Below are 16,009 nucleotides of genomic sequence, written 5' to 3' on the forward strand. Positions count from 1 at the left end.
GTAAAGAGAAGTGGTGCTCTGGGTCCCATCTCTGAATGGCAAAATGTGCCCTTGCTGCAGTGGTATAACCCCTTCTCAACTCCTCTGTGCTGTCAGGATACAACTGAGCACCTGACTGATATGTGTTCTTTTCCCCCATTGCGTGATCTCTCAGCCTCAGCACCACTGACATTTGAGACCCGCTGGGTCTTTGTTGTGGATGTGTCCTGGTCATGGCAGCAGGCTTAGCAGCATCCCTGGTCTTTACCCACCACATGCCAGTTCCCCCCTCCCTCTCCCCAAGTTGGGACACCCCACAATCTTTCCAGGCAATGCCCAGTGTCCCCTGGGGAATAAACTGGCCCAGAGGAGAGCCCCGACTCCGGATGCGCAGCAAGATAGATCAAGCTGCACCTTCAGAAATGTGTGCCAGGATAGGAGCACAGAGCATAGAAATAGATTTTAGATGAAAACTGTCTCAGCCATAAAGTCATCTCAGAAAAGATATGTGTGGTCATGGAAGCCAAATAACCAAGCAATACAGACCTTAACTGTTAGAGTTAAACAGATATTTAGTTATTTTTTTTGAAGCAATAAACAAATTGTCTCTAGGAGAAGGAAAAACAATACAATTCAGTAATAAAGGGGATATGCACACAGTCCACATGCTCTTGTATATTAAGCAGGGGGAACTCACGGCAGTAACCATTCGTTTGAGATCACTGGTGAGCAGGACCCATATATTGCTTTGGTAATAGTCCTTATAGATCTTCAGTGGTTGATTAAAATACCAACTCAGAGTCACGTCATCTGTTCTCTACCTCTGTTTAGCTTAAAGCAAACAGTGCAGTGCTCTTATTTCTTGAGGCAGACACAAGATTTTCCCTTATTCATTTGGTTTGGTTTACGCGTTCCAGAATCTGAGCAATAGTCACACTCATTAGCAGATTCATTTTTCCCCTGCTCAAGTTCATAAACGGATGGACTGCATAAATCCACTAGTGAGGGTTTTCCTCTCCTGCTGAGTATGCAGTTGTGACTCCTTCTGGTTTCAGGGAATGGTCCTAATTCATTGGTTCCTTCATTCAGTCAATCAACAAACAAACATGGCATGCCTGGCGGGATGTGAAACACTGCACCACTCACTGCAGGGAATGGATGGAGCTGCAGATAGAATGGGGGCCCTTCATTTTGCTCAACTTGAGGAGGGAGGCAATAAACAAGTAATATAGATAAATAAGAGAGGAGGAGCCTGGAGGGCTATGGTCGGTGGGATTGGAAAGAGTTGAACATTACTGAGTGACTAACACACACACATAAATATATAAATGGAAAGATGAAATGAATACAAATTATAAGGGAAAAAAGAGCAATCTGACTGTAATCAGGATGGAGTGAGATCAGGGGTCTGGTTTAGGTAAGAAGGTTGAGGATGGCAGACCTGAGGAGACAGTACTTGGTCTGCTGCCTATAGGATGAGATAAAGCTGAGAATTTCAAGAGCTAGACGAAGGTAAAGAATCTTCCAAGAACAGGAAAGACCACAGTCTGGTGAGCTAGGGGCTGAGTGGTGGGAAAGAATGCTGGAGAGAGGAGGGAGGTGCAGATCATAAAGACCTCTTTGCATTTAAATTTTGGTCTCAAAATTTCCCTCAGGAAGGGAATACGGTGAAGGCTTAAGCTGGAGATTGGAGAAGGCTATGTGTCTAAAGTTTTAGAGTATTATTTTGTCTGCTGTGTAGGAACTGAATTGGAAAGTAAGAGCAGGAACAGAAAGAATAGGAGGCCATTGGATCTGTGATAAAGGATGGTGGGGCACTGAGGGTGGTGGGAGCGGAGAGAGAGGTGTGAACTGACCTGAGATGTGTGTTGGGTGCAGGACAGATGGGATATGTTTATCAGAACAACAGCCTCTTGAAGATTTCTATTTCTAATTCCAGAATGTGTGAATATGTTACCTTCAGTGGAAGAAGGCCCTAGGGCTTTTTGAACTTCTGATGCTTTTGAACTGTGGTGTTGGAGAAGACTCTTGAGAGTCCCTTGGACTGCAAGGAGATCCAACCAGTCCATCCTAAAGGAGATCAGTCCTGAATATTCATTGGAAGGACTGATGCTGAAGTTGAAACTCTAATACTTTGGCCACCTGATGCGAAGAACTGACTCATTGGAAAAAACCCTGATGCTGGGAAAGATTGAAGGTGGGAGGAGAGGGGGATGACAGAGGATGAGATGGTTGGATGGCATCACTGACTCAGTGGACATGAGTCTGAGTAAACTCTGGGAGTCGGTGATGGCCAGGGAGGCCTGGCTCGCTGCAGTCCATGGGGTTGCAAAGAGTCGGACATGACTGAGTTATTGAACTGAACTGATGGAAGAAGGACTTTGGAGATGTGAGTAAGAATACAGATCTTGAGATGGGAAGATTATCTTGGGTTACCTGAGTGGGTCTGATCTAATGGAAACTTAAAAGCAGAGACTCTTTCCTAGATGAAACAGAGATGCAATGGAAGAGGTTGGAAACATGAGAGGGACTCAACCCATCATCACTGGCTTTGAAGATGAAGAAACGGGACTCAGAGCCAAGATGTGTAGGGGACTTCTAGAAACTGGGGAAGGCTCTGAGCTGGGAGCCAACAAGGAAAAGGGCTCTCAGTCTAACAACTGCAAGGAAGACAATTCTGCCAGTAGCCTGAATTAGCAAGGAGATGGGCTCACCCCCACGGCCTCTGGATTTCCTCAGAGTAACCCATTCCAGTACTCTTGCCTGAAGAATCCCATAGTCAGAGGAACCTTTGGGCAACAGTCCATAGGATGGCAAATAGTTGGGCAAGACTGAAGCAACTTAGCATGCATGCATGGCACTGGAGTCTCCAATAATGCCATAACTCTGCTGACACCTTGATTTTAGCCCAAGGAGATTCATGCCAGACTCATGACTTTCAAAACAGTTAAAATGATGAATTTGTATTGTATAAGCCACATGATTGTGGGAATTGATTAGAACAGTGATAGGAAAATAACACGTGGAACTTCATGGCTGGTTGAATGTGGAGGATGGAAAGGATGCAGATGGCCCATGTAGGTTTTCATCTTTATCACCCAGTGGGCAACAATGTCATATAATGAGGTGCAGAAAACTCACGGAAAAACAGATCATGGAGGGTGGAAACCATAATTCTGTTTTGGTCACTGATGTTTTAGAAGTTTGAGATGCCTGTAAGATATTTAACTGGAGGAACTAAGCTGGAGATCAGTTAATATAAGTCTGGGGTTCAGAGGAGGTCTGAACTTATGATACATTTTTGGACTGGAAAGAACACAGGTGATACTTGCAAATGTGGGACTAACCCAGCAGACCTAAGAAGGGAGTGTAGATGGAGAAGCAGGACTGAAGTCCAACTCACAGACATTGCAATACACAGAGGTTGTGTAGGACAGTGAAGAAGAGAGCTAAGATGACCAAAAAGGAGTCCAGATTGGTGGGGAGAAGTGTAGGAGGGAGAGTATCAGAAACTCAAGTGTAGGAGAAGGATGTGTCCTGTATATGAAGAAGGAACAGTGCCTAAGGCTGCAGAGATCTTGTGATGATGGCTTAGGAGGTCTGATGGGGTGATGATATAGTGCCACTGAATTTGGCACTGGTCACAGTCCTTGACAAGACCCCATGAGTATAGATGACAGATAGGACTACAAGGAAGAGATGGCAGGAGGTGGGGGTGCTTAGGTGCCTAAACTCAGACAGTGGGTCTAACAACTTGTTTCACAGGAAACAGGAGCAAAAAGTGAAGAGACTTTGGCCAGAGTTGACTAAGAGGTCAAGAAATGTCTTTTAAAGATAGATCAAGTTTGTGTGCTGACATAAATATTCCAGTATGGAAGAATAAATGTATCTGGGTGGGAGAGAGAGAGAGAGGGAGAAAGAGGAATAGTGAGGAGTAGAATATGTGAGAAGAGAACAGGAGACAGGACCCAGAAGACAAGCAGAGGAATTTACCAGTTTTGTTCACTGTATCAGGAAAGAAAGGGAGATTGATAGAGATGCTGGTAGGTCTATAGATTTGTTGGTGGGAGGATGAAAAAGAATAAAAACTTCAGGCAGTGTCCTAGCCTGGACTTTCTACATGAGTATTCCCTTAAAAGCAACTTGGGGGTCATAATCCAATATGACTCATATTTCAGATATGAGGAGGGAGGACACTGAGTCACTTTGATCCCAGTGACATTTTTATGATTGTGCTAGATACATTTATGACATCTGTAAGAAGAAAGTCTACAATGCTGAGCAAAATAATGCCTTTGGGAAGGCATATTAATGGGCAAAAATAACTACCAGACTTGCCTCTCTTACTTCTTCAGAACTCATGATTCTTTTAGTCATTTTATTGTTGAGTATCTGAGAGGTTGACCAGAAAGCCCTTGTCAAGACTTTGCGCTGCCATCTGACTGTGGTTATGGCGTCTTTTTGAGTAAAACCATTTGTCTTCCCAGGTGAACTTGGAACCAGAGATGGTCACTATTGAACTGACATCATAGTGTCATGATGGCTAAGATCCTGGAAGCCTCTATTTCCTGAGTTATCTGGACCATTAGTATATGCATGGGTTTTTAAGACTCAACAAGGAGAAAGAAAATGTTAGAATTTTTATGGTAGCGACTTTTATCTTATTCTCTGAAAAATTTTTGCTTATGATAATGTATACAAAATATAGTGTGTTTGTGTGCTCTGTCATGCCCAACTCTTTGCTACCTTATGGTCTGTAGCCTGCCAGACTCCTCTGTCCATAGAATTTTCCAGACAAGAATACTGGAGTGGGTTGCCATTTCCTACTCCAGGGGATCTTCCTAACCCAGTGATCAAACCCGTGTTTCTTGTGTCTCCTACATTAGCAGGTGGATTCTTTACTACTAGCATCACCTGGATAATACAGTAATATATGTAAGCCATTTACAGCTTAATAAGACTCCATAGAATAGTGATTGTGTTCAAAACCTGTATCCCAAGAGAGGAAAGTGATCAAAGTCATTTGTGGACCACTACTCTAAATATCTAAGCCACTGACTAAAGTATTTTTGCACTCATCATCTCCTTCTCCTCCTCCTTCTTTTCAAGAGACCCCCTGGTTCCCACAGCACCACATGATGGGTTGCTTTGAATGGTTTTGCAGCCTGGCAGGGACTTATCCTCCACTCAGGGATAAGCAAGGTCTGGGCCTGGTCCCCTTTATTAGGGGAGCTTCTTGACGAGGAGAACTTTTCTGCGAGAGTGGAGTGGGGAGGGGGGCCAGGACCGATGGTCGAGGGCCTTCCCAGGTTGACCAGATGTCAAGGCGTCACACACTATGAAGCCTTCATTTTGGTTCTTATACCACCAGGAAGGCAGCAGAAGAGTCTGGCTAAAGCAGCCCAGGGTCCTGCCCACCCAGTGTATTCTCCCTCAGGGGGTGGGTTCTGCCTCTCAACCACAGACCCCAGCGGGTCTCTCTGAGCACTGCTGAGAAAGTTCTGCACTAGAAGACCCTTCCTCAGCCATGGACTTCTTGCGTCTGCTCATGCGTCTATCTTCGTGGACTCTCTTCTGTCCAATGCACTGAAGCCGTGTGCGCCTCTGTTCTGCCTGGCTGTCCAGCACTGCCAACAACTTGTGAGCCCTGACCTCCACGTCCCCAGCATGACCTCTGCATCCCCAGCACATTACCATCCCATGTCTTGTTCCCCAAATCCTCACTGCCCCACTGCTGACCTGGACACACTCAGGCACACACTGCCCCATGCGCACATCTAGTCTCAGTTCTCAGCACGTGGCTGCAGCCTTCCCTGCAGCCCCCCTTAGGCTTTTGTTAGGATTTTTCACAGGCTCTTCCTTCCTGCTGATTCTGGTCCCCATCTCTACTTTCCTTTCCAGGCTTGCTTCAAACTTTCTGCTGCAAAGAGGTCCCTAGTAGTTACTTTATTTGGTAGCCTCTGGTAAAGCGTCTGCCTACAGTGTGGGATACCTGGGCTCAATCCCTGGGTCAGGAAGATCTCCTGGAGAAGGAAATGGCAACCCACTCCAGTATTCTTGCCTGGAAAATCCTATGGACAGAGGAGCCTGGTAGGCTACAGTCCATGGCATCGCAAAGAGTTGGACACAACTGAGCAACTTCACTTTCTTTCTTTAGCCATCAGATAAGGGCTTCCTTGTGCCTCAGATGGTAAAAAAAACCTGCCTGCAATGCAGGAAACCTGGGTTCAATCCCTGGGTAAGGAATATCCCCTGGAAAAGGGAATGGCCTCCCACTCCAGCCTTCTTGCTTGGAGAATTCCATGGACAGAGGACACTGGTGGTCTACAGTCCACAGGGTCGCAAAGAGTCAGAAAGTACTGAGTGACTAACACTTTCACTTTAGCATCAAATATCATAGAGGGCCTTCTCTGACTTTTAATTTGTGGTTCCTTCTTTATTCTTTTTTTTTTTTTATATTGTCGTGGTTTTATTTTTTTTTTTTGTTGATGATCTAGTTTTTTTTTTTTTTTTTTAATGAATTAGCCATGGATTTACATGTATTCCCCATCCCAGTCCCCCCTCCCACCTCCCTCTCCACCCAATCCCTCTGGGTCTAATCAATATACATTATATTAGGTTCGGATGTATAATGCAATCATCTAACATTTGTATATATTGTAAAATGATCATCACATTAAGTCCAGTTAACATCTGTTACCATCACCTGTTGCTGAAATTTTATTTTCTTGTGGTGAGAACCTCTAAGATATTAAAATTCCTTTTTGTTTTCACATTCAGAGATTTATGGCAAATTTTAAGTTGAAATGTGACTATTGTTAAATAGTGTGTTAAATGCTACACACACACACATATACATAACCCTGTGCATGGTGGTCATGGGACAGTAAAGCAATGGATTTTTATCATTGGCATTTTCTGTGGTGGCTCTCTGCCAGGAGTCTCACCTGATGGGTTTGGATCATAGAGGACCTTCCACAGAGAATGGAGGATGCCCTGGCTGCTTCTGAGTTGAGACCTGAAGGACTGGCTCACAGAGGAAAGAGGAAAAGTTTGGGGGAGGCCCTGCTAGAGAGGGAGAAGGAATCCCACCCCTCCCCTCCTGGAGGATGATGGGGAAGATGATGGACTTAGAGAGACCACTTTCCTTCCAGGCTGAAGTCCCAGGAAGGAGTGAACAATGCAGGGAGGGAGCTGGAAGGATGCTTGGGCGGCCTCCCAAGGGGTGGTATCAGCATCTGGGGCTGGACAGGGATCTGGCAGCTCTGCTCCTGGTACCCTGGCTTGTACAGGCAGAGAGTGCAGAAGGCTGTGGGTCAGCGGAGCCTGGGGACCAGATACGAAAGCTGGAAGAGGCTCACACTTGGCAAACAGCACAAATGACAAGGGCCAGCAACATGACCAGCCAGTCCCAGCACAGGTGCCAAGGAGAAGCTGAGACCAGTGCCCTTTGCTGCAGAGACTGGATCAGACCAGCCAACCAAGAGGTGGTGGAATCACGGGGTGCGAGTCTGAAAAACCGAGTTCTTACCTAAAGGACTGGGAGCCATCTTGCCCTTCACACTGGGTTCTTGATGGGCAAGTTTAAAGCTTGTGTCCTTGTGTCTGTCCTCAGCTTTTAAGGATGATTATAACAATTGTGGAAAAGAAAGATGGTTCGCAGGTCTACGCAGCGTTCCAGCGACAGTGATGACCCTGCCGTATTATTGAGATGGTAACAGGCAGGAAGGCCAGGGGTCTCCAAATGGAAAAAAGAGGCTGCAGGTGCCAGACATTTTTCTCTTAAGAAGTGGCAGGAAGAAACAAACCAGCGATACGTCTTTCCTTCTCTATACAAATTTAAAAGGAGGTTTCTCTTAAAGTGCTGTGTTGCCATGACACCCAGTCTCACCTGAAGCTAACTACTCTCAAACCTTGAGTTAACCAATACATTTCTTTTTCGTATGGAAATGTTGTCTTAAGCTATGTTAATGAACCCCAGACTCTATCTTCAAGTTGGTTCCGCCAAACGGCCTAACTTACTTACTCAGGTATTGTTCCCCTAATCTAGGTAAATGAAACTATTTGTTGGTATTCTGCCCTTCTATAAGATTCAAGTCAATCGTTTTTTGGCTAGGGATGAATTATCTGGTGCCAATCTAAATTTTATGACATTCTTTTCATTAACAGACTGCGAGTGACTATATAACATACAGCTAAAGACTAGGAGGGGGGTACTCTTTTGCCCCCTTCTGATGCCTATGTCAGAAGCTTTCTCTATCTCCTTTATACTTTAATAAAACTTTATTACACAAAAGCTCTGAGCGATCCAGCCTCGTCTCTGGCCCCGGATTGAATTCGTCTCCTCCGGAGGCCAAGAATCCCGCGTCTAATCGTTCAGCAGCAACCTTTCATTATGACTGTGTGACCATATACAGGCCCGAGGCGCACCATTCCGTACTGATTGTCTGGCCCAGACGTAGCTCTTCTGCAGCGGCCGCCCAGAGGCAGGTGAGTCGGCATGCATGGCTGTGTGCCTGTGGAAGATGGTGCGTATTTCCAGGCCCTTGTGTTCTCGGCTCCCCAGCAAGGCCATTTGTGAAATGAAGTCATCACTACCCCACCCATCTGAACCCAAGGGGCTATACCCCATGATTGTTTTTAATGGTAACAAGTAGCCACTGTGTGTTTCCTCTGTGCTGGGCTTTGTTCTGCATTCTGGCTCAGAACAAACCTTTGGTGGGTCTTCTCTTATTGAACTTATCTGACAGGTAAGGATATGAGGGCCTAAGTATTTATGATCTGCTGACAGCCAGTAAGTGGGAGGCTCAGAATTTGGTTTCTCGAGACTGTCTCCAAACGTGCTTTTTTAAAAAATGAGTTCTTGTTGGTCTTCTAAAGAAATTTTTATTTACTTGTTGGACTGCGCTGGGTCTTTCTCTAGTTGTGCTGGGCGGGCTTCTCATTGCAGTGGCTCCTCTTGGTGCGGATCACAGGCTCTAGGGTGGATGGGCTTCAGTACTCACAGCATGCGGGCTCAGGATTTTGGCTCCTGGGCTCCAGAGCACAGGCCAAATCGTTGTGGTGCAAGAGCTCAGTTTCTCTACAGCGTGTGGAATCTTCCCAGATCAGGGGTCAAACACGTGTCTCCTGCAATGACAGGAGGATGCTTTACCTGGGCACTACCTGGGAAGCCTTGGTCAGTCTTACTAAAGAAAATTTCTGTGCAATTTACATTGTCATCAGTCCCTTCTGGCATGCTTCTAATGGTATCAGAATCACCTAGACACTGAATCACAATGACACCACAATTCATTTAATGGCAACTCTCCATCAGCAAATTAGCAATAGTTATCTTAAGAAGTTATCATACTGGCTGTGCTATTATTTCTTGAGGTTGACCAGATACCTAAAGTCACAAACCTTTACTACTTAAGATACTGTATAAATGAGACTTGGTTTACCATCAGCATTTATAAACCCAGATTGACTGAAAGAACTAGCTCTGGAGACACAAGCATGGTCTTAATATACTGAATGCTTGGCTTGCCCTGACTATTACAAAATCAGAAGCGTGAGAGTATTCACAGCAAATGTTGTATTCTTTAATGCCTCATGAGTGACAGGCAGCTTGCAGCTTACACACACGGTAATCTTGGATTTACAAAGCCCTGGAAGTTAGGAGAGCCACGCTAGAGTGATGATTTAAGGAACTGCTGACGTCTGAGAAGAACTATTCAACCTACTTGAATTATTAAGCGTATGCCTTTATGAGGATCTTTCCATTTCATTTTGCATGTGTACACATACTCTTGGGTAGCTTCTACAAGCTACAATACCCTGTGGCATATTTAAAGGTTATAAACAATAGCACTTTTAGCTTTGCTTTTGCTTTAATGGCCAAATGAAGGGGATAAGTCAGTGAGTGTACTGGCTTCTCTTACCTGCATTAGAAGTAATTTGAGGGGAAGTATTTTCATGTAGCCATAGGGAGCCAAAATAGACACTTGAAAACAGTTTTTTTCATTTTAAATTAAGATATAGGTTTCACCCCTTATTTGTTTCATTTTATTTGCAATTGAGTTAACTCAAAACAAAGCACATTTACTTGACTAAATTGCCTGTGTCGGTTGCCCTGATGTGTTTTTCTTTTCTGTTTTTTATTTAACTGTGATACTGAGTATTAAACCAATACTAAGATGGGAAAGAAGATGAATAGAGTTTTCAAAGATTATATAGGCCCTTGGGCAGGACCTCTGAAATGGGAGTGTGTCTGAGGTCACAAGCTTTCAAATCAACTAACAGGCACTTAATAGAAGGCTTCCCTTCATGACAAGGATGAAATACAGAGGGGATTACACAGGGTGACCAGGGCAGGCCTGGGACCGAGGCTGTGTCTGACTCATGTTCACGTTGTCTTGCCTGGAGACTTTTATGGCCCTTGCAGCCCCGCCATTTGATCTGGTTTGGTCCAGCTGTAGTCACTCTCATATCATGTCATACACTCCCACTTCAAAAGTCCTTCTCTTTTTCTCTATTCCTTCAACTTCTTTAAAAAAAAAAAGGCTGAGGCAGGGCTGTAGTTGGTGCTCCCAAGAGGCTTTGGGAGTAGAAACTCCAGCTCTAGCCTAGTAGGTTGTGTCTCTAAGCTGAGCAGGACCGAATATTGGTTTATGGATGCAGGGAGCAGCTGAAAACCTTCCCAAGAAAGACCAGAAGGAATGGGTTGAGGCATCCTTTCTTTACCTGCTGTGGCTTCTCCCATTTAGAGGGGTCTTTGCACACTGGTATATACAGTGTAGGCGGGTGACCAGCTTACAGCACAGCCTCTTCAGGAATGCGTAATTAATTAAAGCATAATAACTGGAATAATATACCCTGAAGAACTAAAAACAGGGCTCCAGGTATTCACTCTATTAATATATGGATACGTTTAAATTTCCTATTGCCCTCTTCCACTTGTACTTGGTGAGGAAGAATTAGCAATCCCAAATTACTCATTATAAGCCAGTTAGACATTTTGGCTGTCTTACATATGAGAGAGAGGGCAACAGAGGTGATTTTCACAAGGATGGTGGAGGGAGCCCAACAGTTCGAAATCTATAAAAGTTGTTAGAAAAAAAATAGCCAAAATTTAGCAACATAACAAAAAAGGTGAGTCACATGTCCTTCAGCATCATTCAAGGGCAGAGGTCACTCAAGGATTGACCAGGAGAATGAACTCAGTTCATCTCATTGCTCATCACTAACCGAAATAATAAGATGAATAGATCTTTTTAATGTGATATTGTTACAAATGATTTCTGTCTGCTGGAACTTATGACCATAAAATTTTACAGTCCGTTGGACATTTGCCAGTTTTATATCTAACTTAACCATCTTATTCTAACATGATTTTAGTAAGTTGCCTTAAATAGCTTCTCAGATGTTCTTTGAACTGGTCGTAGCATTTTAGTGATTCCCTCATTAATTAATAAGTTAAATAAAATCTTAAACATGTGTTCATTTCATATTTGCCCAGAGTTTAATTTTGCCTTTTTGAAAATTAAACTCTAACAAGGTAGAAAGTGCTGTGAATCCTCCCTGACAGATAGAAAGTGCTGTGAGTTGCATTTGAGAAACTACATTTGTTTAGCCGAGGGAAGGTATTTGTGCGAAAATTGGTAGATAAAGCTGAGGAGAAAGCTAGGGGCCTTCTAAAGATAGTCTTTTGCTGAGTCATCTGTACCTGGGTCAGCAGGTGGTGGAGACCTACTGGGGGTTTTTTAAGAAGGCGATCAGCTTGATTGGAGTTGTGTCTTCACTAGGTTTATTTGTCAGGCATAGGTAGGCTCATCAAATTGAGGGGAAGAAAGAGAACCTGGTGAGGGGGTTGTGGCAGTCACCCCTGTTGGGAAAAATGTGGGCTTAGGTTAGGGGGAAGCATGGGGATTTCACAGTCAGGAGGACTTTAAAGATCAGGCAGACCCCCACTGAGCATCCTGAGGTTAAACCATCTTTCACTGACTCTTCATCATTAGTCACGGTACCATGATTTTGGCCTTCACCATTTCTAAGCTGTTCTCTTTTTTCAAATCAAATATTTAAGCTCAACCATATTCAAAGGAATCCTCCATGTTTTTCTCATGCTTTCATTCATTTAGTGTTAAATATGTTCGTTTCCATGATGCATGTTTATTTTAATTCAAACCTTTACATGTTTTGGTTAATTTCCATGACAGATGTTTATCTCAAGACGGTGAGGATGAATCAGTTCAGTTCAGTCTCTCAGTTGTGTCCAACTCTTTGCAACCCCATGAATAAAAGAAGCCAAAATGATCATTAAGACACAATGACAGGAAAATGAAATCAGAAGGAAAAGTCCGGGCCTCAAGTGTAGAGCCCGTGAGATAGCAAGTCTGAAGTCCTCTGAGTTTAATATCAAGACTCAGAGCACCTCCATTCTTATGAGAAATATTTCCAGGGATCCGGTGTTGTTGGGCCCTGTGTATCTATGACTCATGCCTATAAGAGAACCCTAACTTTACTGGGGAAAAAAAAAAAACATAAAAAATAAAGATATTCCGCTCAGGTCTATTGGCTTTTCTTATCTCAAAAATGGAAATTTAACTTTGTGGACTTTCTCATTCTGTTCCTACAAAATATGGGATTGTTGGCTGTCCAGGCATTGCATCTCAGACCTCTTCTTTTCATTCCACTGGACGAAAGCTCAGCCTGGCCTCCTTCTCAAGTATAATAATGTCATTTTGAGGACAATCACGTCATTCTTACATGTTATTGTTTTGGTTCAGCCTTTAAACCAAATAAGCCAGCCAGATGCTGATAAAGCAATACATCTGAGTTTCCCACATGTAATCAGAACCGAGGGGCATTTAATGCTTACTTATTGAGAATAGGAACATGAGACCAGCAGGACACAAGCCAGAGACCACTGCTTCTTATTTAATATATTTAGAAACTAGAAGATTTGTTGTTGTTGTTGTTTAGTTGCTAAGTCCTATCCGACTCTTTTGCGACCCCATGGACTGTAGCCCACCAGGCTCCTCTGTCCATGGGATTTTCTAGGCAAGGATAATGGAGTGGGTTGCCATTTCCTCATCTAAGGGATTGAACTCGAGTTTCCTGCATTAATAGGTGTGTTCTTTGCCATTCAACCATCTGGTAAGCCCAAAATGTTTGTGCGTGCCTGAGTGTGTCCTTGCTAAGTTGCTTAGTCATGTCCAGCTCTCTGTGACCCCATGGACTGTAGCGCGCCAAGCTCCTCTGTCCAAGGGATTCTCCAGGCAAGAATGTGGAGTGGGTTGCCACGCCTTCCTCCAGGGGATCTTCCCGACTCAGGGATCAAACCTGTGTCTTCTCTGGCTCCTGCATTGTAGGCAAATTCTTCACCGCTTCCTTCATAGCTCAGGTGGTAAAGAATCCGCCTGCAGTGCAGGGAACCCTGGTTCAATTCCTGGATCGGGAAGATCCACCGGAGAAGGGATAGGCTATCCATCTAGTATTCTTGGTCTTCCCTTGTGGCTCAGCTGGTAAAGAATCCGCCTGCAATGCGGGAGACCTGGGTTAGATCCCTGGGTTGGGAAGATCCTCTGGAGAAAGGGAAGGCTACCCACTCTAGTATTCTCGCCTGGAGAATTCCTTGGACTGTACAGTCCATGGGGTCGCAAAGAGTCAGACACGACTGAGCGACTTTCACTTTCTCTTTCACTTTATTTACCAGGGAGCCACTGGGGAAGCCCCTAGAAGATTTGTACCTGGATTTAAATGGACTCGAGAATATTTAATTTCAGCAGTCTGAGGACAATGCTCTTTGATCTGAACTGTTCCCCACAGTTTTAAACACGACAGTGATGATGACTGATGTCCATGTCTCTCTCCTGGCGACCTGACTGCAGGGCCAGATCTCTGCCACTGTCTGGGGAGAACCACAGCTTGCAGAGCTTCTGAATGCAACAGGGAACCCCTCTGTTGAACCACCGTCATTATTAACAAGACAATAAGGATTTAAGAACTCTTTGGGGAATCCTGCCAGCATATCAATTAACAGCATATCAATTAGAGCCAGGGCTATGCTTTGGGAGAGGTGGTAGCGTGGCTATTTTTATGACAACCCCAAACATCCCATGAGCTCCATCTCTCACTGCTCCTTCACCCTGTGCACCAATCCATCACATCAAATCTATCAGTGTTACTGCTGAATTTCAAATGGATAACCAGCAAGGACCCACTGTATAGCACAGGGAAGAGCTCAGTGTTACGTGGCAGCCTGGATGGGAGGGAACTTTGGGGGGGGAATGAATACATGCATATACATGGCTGAGTCCTTTTGCTCTTCACCTGAAGCTATCACAGCATTGTTAATTGGCTACACGCGTGTGCATGCTAAGTCGCTTCAGCCATGGACATGACTCTTTGTGATCCCAATGATTCTAGCCCACCAGGCTCCTCTGTCTACGGGATTCTCCAGACAAGAATACTGAAGAGGGTTGCTATGCCTTCCACCAGGGGCTCTTCCCAAATCAGGGATCGAACTTGCATCTCTATGTCTCCCTCATTGGCAGGTGACTTCTTTACCACTAGCACCAACTGGGAAGCATTATTAATGGGCTACACCCCAATACAAAACAAAAAGGTTTTCTAAAAAAAAAAAAATCTGCCAGTATTATCTGAGCCCTCTGTTTTCTCTCTTCCTGGAATGCCCTTCCCCTCCTTTCTACCTGTAGATACCAGACTCATTTGTCACAACCAAACTGAAATGCTACCGCCTCCACCAAGCCTTCTCCCCTCTGCCGTCTCTTTCCCTGGCTCCAAAAGGGGTGAATCCTTCCTGCTGGAGGCTTTTATTATCCTAATGCCCATAGTGGGGGACACAGCAGGTGACAGAGACTCTTTCATGGGTTGGCATGACAGGGAGCACTCCCCACATGGCAAAAATAGGCAGAACCCAAAGTATTAGCACATAGGCAAATACATGCAAGAAAAAGAAAAAGGACATTTATATACATTTATACTGCACCTGCTGCATGCATAGTCCACCTCTCCTGCCAAGAGAGAGGGAGAGAGGCAGATACACTGTCTTTGCACGTGCTTGAATAAAGGGGTGGGTTCCTCATGAAATGTTCAACTCTGTCTGATTCATCATAAATTCTGAGCTGGAGGCTAATGAGAGAGTGAAATCTTGGATCCTTTCCCCTTAATTTGCAGATTTTATTAGTGATAATTTTTAATCTTCCTTTTTTTTACTTTTAGTTGCTTTACAATACTGTGTCAGTGTCTGTTACACAGCAAACTGAATCAGCCACACGTACACATATACCCCCTCTTTTCTGGATTTCCTTCCCATTTACATCACCACAGAGCACAGAGTAACCTGTGCTAACAGTAGGTTTTCTTTAGTTATCTGTGTTACACTTAATAATCCATCTTCTCATTTACACTCATGTTCTAACGTTCAAATTGCTCTCCCCAAGACCCCGGCCCAAACACGGTTAAGAGATGACAAACCAGGACCACAGCCTGTCTTGGGCAGGAACTAAACTTCTCTCAGGGCCTCTTCTCACCCCAGGATGAGGCTGCTCATTAACTCAAATAACAGATCCTGGAAAATCTGGATGGAGCATGTTGTCCCACTTCACTGTGCCATTTGCTAGTTCTGTTCATCGGGTAGACCAGAAGGATGTGGCAGATCAATGACTAATGTGCCTTGTTCCCTGCCAGTCGACATCTGAGCATTATCAAGAATGTCCCTCACCCCCACCTCCACGTACAAACACCTGTACCCTCCCTCTGGGTGGTTTCTGAGACTTTGGGAAAATCCAGAAGAGTTCTTTATAACACAACGTGCCTTGGGCTGCATGGGCCTGTGGGAAGGAACAGAGCCATGGTTCTGGGCTAAAGAAGAGTTCCACCATCCCCCCCTGCCTCCTCCCCGCAGACACCCACAAGGATCCAAGCAGCCTTTGAGGTCTGGCACCTGCTTCAACCCAACTGGGGAGGGAGCCTCTGTCACATCCAAGGTCATAGGAATGTACTACTCAATAATCACGAAAGC

At 44.6% G+C, this 16,009-nt stretch overlaps 1 non-coding gene across 1 annotated transcript; it reads right to left on the reverse strand.

Annotated features, from left to right (window-relative positions):
* Positions 1 to 9,416: 9,416 nt before the first annotated feature.
* Positions 9,417 to 9,548, reverse strand: LOC139034920 (small nucleolar RNA SNORA72). The gene has a single exon (XR_011487492.1). It is a non-coding gene; the product is annotated as a small nucleolar RNA SNORA72 (small nucleolar RNA).
* Positions 9,549 to 16,009: the final 6,461 nt, after the last annotated feature.

This window comes from Odocoileus virginianus, chromosome 4, assembly GCF_023699985.2.
Source record: "Odocoileus virginianus isolate 20LAN1187 ecotype Illinois chromosome 4, Ovbor_1.2, whole genome shotgun sequence".
In the NCBI taxonomy this organism is placed as follows: Eukaryota; Metazoa; Chordata; class Mammalia; order Artiodactyla; family Cervidae; genus Odocoileus; species Odocoileus virginianus.